The sequence below is a fragment of the Pteropus alecto genome, unplaced genomic scaffold, assembly GCF_000325575.1.
Source record: "Pteropus alecto unplaced genomic scaffold, ASM32557v1 scaffold359, whole genome shotgun sequence".
Classification (NCBI taxonomy): domain Eukaryota; kingdom Metazoa; phylum Chordata; class Mammalia; order Chiroptera; family Pteropodidae; genus Pteropus; species Pteropus alecto.
Genome location: NW_006443119.1, coordinates 2828396 through 2832015, shown reverse-complemented (window position 1 = coordinate 2832015; position 3620 = coordinate 2828396). Strand labels below are relative to the sequence as shown.

At 50.4% G+C, this 3620-nt stretch overlaps 1 protein-coding gene across 5 annotated transcripts in view; it reads left to right on the top strand.

The window, feature by feature from the left end:
* The first annotated feature begins 2067 nt into the window (after positions 1–2067).
* ATP2B4 (ATPase plasma membrane Ca2+ transporting 4) overlaps positions 2068–3620 on the top strand; it is an 83469-nt gene continuing 81916 nt past the window's right edge. For 3 of the 5 annotated variants that reach the window (XM_025040481.1, XM_025040483.1, XM_025040482.1), the window contains exon 1: positions 2068–2499. The gene's annotated coding sequence lies outside the window, so the exon portion shown is untranslated. The remainder of the gene's footprint in view (positions 2500–3620) is intronic. The other 2 variants (XM_025040479.1, XM_025040478.1) reach the window with 1 other exon arrangement.

Below are 3620 nucleotides of genomic sequence, written 5' to 3'. Positions count from 1 at the left end.
CACTACAGACAAGCTGAAAATATACTTTAATACATTTAAAGCACCATGTCAAAGACTGGCTTTTTCATGATAAAGATGCAACTGACACTCATTGGGCTTAAAATGTCAAATTGTTACAATCCAGCAGGGAGCCTGACAAGCCATTAAATCTGAAGCCCTGTCCAGTTGATTCCTTTCCACTCATCTCTATTTTCTCCAACAATGATCTGGGCTCCTGAAGCTGACATTTTGGTAGGATCTTCCAAATTCTAACGAGGTACCAGCTCTACCCCTGCCATCAGTTCTTCCACTGAAATGCCCTGGAAAGCGGGGTAGGAGAAACCAGAGAAGTTTGGAGACGGGCAGAGAGTGAATGAGAAAAAAAAAATCTCACCTTTGGTGTTCACCTACTGTAAGGAGGGTGAGACCCTCAATCCCTAGGAAGAAAGAACTACCGGGAACTGCCTGGAAAACAATCCACGAATGGTTTCCACAGAGGGTGGCCTTAAACTCCCCTCCCCAGCCCTGCTACCTTCCATCAGCTGGACTGGGCTGGAGAGAAGAGACACAAGGACAGGCAGGGGCTTATTTTGGATTTCGTTCCCAAGATAGATGGCAGCAGGCAATCTCTAGCATCACATCGGAGAACTCCGAGTTCTGAGTCCAGCCCAACCACTCTAAAAAAGTTACTTCACTTTTGTCTGTTTACTTTTCCCTAGCTCAGAAATAGAATGTGGATGAGTTGTTGAGAAATAGTAGGATAGGAAAATAAAGAGAGGAAAGAAAGGACCCAGATGTTAGGAAATTGGGAAAGGTGCTTAAGCGCAGGGGAGATCCAGAGCCCAGGATCTAATTCATAATTCTGTTTCTCAGCGTGCATGTGGTTCTTCATCTTGGGGCAAAGGACAACCCTTGTGTGAAGTGTCCAGTTAGGATGGGAGGATCAAAGAGGCCTCTTCCCAAACCTGTGAAGTTGTGGTGGGTCACCTTTATAGCATAGTTTACAACTCTAACCTGCCTCCATAAGCACATGTATATGCTTCTGTGTGCTGAGGTGGGTGGGTGTGGGAATAGCTCAGTCAATGAAGACATGGTGTGTGAACCAGTTATGGTACATGTTTGTACTTGAAAGCCACAAGGTTCTAGACAAAATCTATGGGTGGCACTGTTGCACAATGTGCTAGGTATGTGGCTGCAGGGGTGTGATTAACAATTTATAGGCTGTGTATAAGTGTGCATGGTGTCTGAGTGTGAGCAAATTAAAGTGGAAATGTGTGCCAGAGTATGATACAAGTGCAGGAGCCCTGGCGTCCAGCTGATTTGGCCTTGCATCCTAGCTCTGTTATTAACCTTGGGCAAGTCACTGATCCTAAATTTCCTCAACTCTGAAATGAAGATAATAAGAAGTAACTTTCAAGATTGCCATGAACGTTAGAAAGGAAACTATATACAAAGCTTTAGTGACAGCCCACACACAGTAGGACTCAAAAGCAGGCAGCTCTTATGCACTGTGGATGGGCCTCTGTGGGGTACAGAGGCAAGAGGGAGCAAAAGGTGACCCTGGACTGTGTGTGTGAAGTCTTGATGAGGTCTGTGTACTAAGGTGTGTGTATAGGCAAAGCTGGGTATGTGTATGTGTACCCCAAGTGGTTCCTTCTCCTTCTCCAGTGAGCCCCCTATTCAGACAGACAGGCCTGAGGGTGAGAGTGGATGGTACAAGTTTCCACAGACAACTTGGGTTTCTGGGTCCTGGGTGTAAGTGAGCAAGAGGTTGAGAGGCCCATAAGACCTGCAGGAAGCCAACTGCCTGCAGAAGCTTCCTTTTTTCCCTCCACCCAGCAACGGTTGAATACCGCCACCCACATCCACTCCCCACCTCCACCCCTACCCTACTTTCCTTTCAACAAGTGAGAGCAAGGGTGTGGAAGAAACCGGAGAGAAGAAAGGATTCCTCCTCCTCCCTTTCCCCATTCCCCCTTAAGAGCCAGGAAGCCGCAGCAGAGCGCAATCGGGCCACCTTAACAGAGGAGTGCTCGTCTGGCCTCTCGCCAAGTCCCACCTCCCTTCCAGCTTTCGCTCCTCCCCTTTCTCCTCCCGCACTGCTGGGGAGAGCTGTTGAGCTAGAGTCTGGCGGACTTGGCTGGAGCTGTTGCCATGACAAGCATTTTCTTAAGAAAGCTCTGCTGTTGAGACCATTCAGAGCTGGGGGTTGAGAGGGGAGGCACGAACTTCCTGGAGAAGCATCCTTACGAAGAAAGCAAGACCAGGACACCCGCCCGGCAGCCCTGCATTATTTTCTTCCAGGAACCTGAAAGGTCCTTCTCATTGGGAGGGCCGGGGGGAGGAGACCCGGCCCACTCCCCGGCGGTGGCTGTAAAGGCGAGAGAGCAAAGCCAGCATCTCTAAAGTGGCTGCCACACTGGGGAGACCCGTGGGTGGTCACCCCCACCCTCCCCTGTCCATGGAAACCTGGACGGAGAGTCCTGCTTGGAGAAGGCTGGATCTTTGCTAGAAAGAGAGGTAGGCTCGGAGAGAATGAATTGACTCGGGATTTGCAAACTTTCTTCTCAATGGCTTCTAAAAGTCCCTGAATTTCCTCTTCCTGGCATATTTCTTGCGACTGGGTTTGGGGGTGTGTGTGTGCGTGTGCACAGATTTGTCAAATACTGTATTTCTTGCCTAGACTCAGATCTGAGAAACCATATAATCAGACAAGTGACTTCTTTTCCTTTCCCTAGTTTTTGTCATTCCTGGGCCATGGGGGTAGGGGCTTTGGGCTGTCTTTTTCACACCCAAATTGAGCTTTTGAGAAAAGCATTTCTTCCCTCCCCCGCCCCACCCTCGTCCGTCCCTGCCCTCCCCCACCCCCTTGGCTTGGGAATGAGACTCCAAGTGGAAAACTGTTGCAAAAATATTTTCCGTGTCTGTTCCCTTTCTCGAAAGCCCCAAAGAGAGAGATGGGGGTGGGGGGAAGCGGAGTAGGAAATCTTCAACGAGGAGTGGCTGCAGTGGGAACTGGGAGAAGGGCTCACTGGGGGGTGCGTGGAAGTAGGAGCTAGGAGAAGTTGTGGGGGGGAGGAAGGGGAGTGCACAAATTCGATTTCTTTGGCTTTGTAGAAAAACCTCAGCAGTTTCTCTCTGCCACTTACAAAACATCCTCAGACTTTCACGTCTATAATTAGCTGTGGAAAAAGCTGGGAGTTCCCTGTACCACTGTTGTCTGTGTGTGCGGAGCTTGGAGAACCAACTGTATGAGTGTCCCTGAGGGCACCGCCCCATGTAGCTCTGGTCCCAAAGGGAAGAAGGAGTGAAGTTGGAAAGTTTGCAGTTTCCAAGCTGTTGACTCTGAGGCTGGTGAGTGTTTGTCGGTGGAGGCTGGTTGCAGGCATCCTTGGGAGAGTCTTTCAGTGGCCTGGGGCTGAAGAGGTAGAAATTAAGGCTGGATTGTCCCTCCTGCCCTCCGTTCACACACATGCTCACTCACAAACTTGGCTTGCTCTCGGGGCGGAGGAGGCTGGCTGGCATCCTCCCCTGGGGAAGTCCATCTCACTGAAGGATCCAGTGCTCTTCTTCAGCTGGGTGTGGAGGATGCAGGAGGGGCCAGCCACATCCTGGGAGAGAGTGGGCACCTCCCTCCTGGG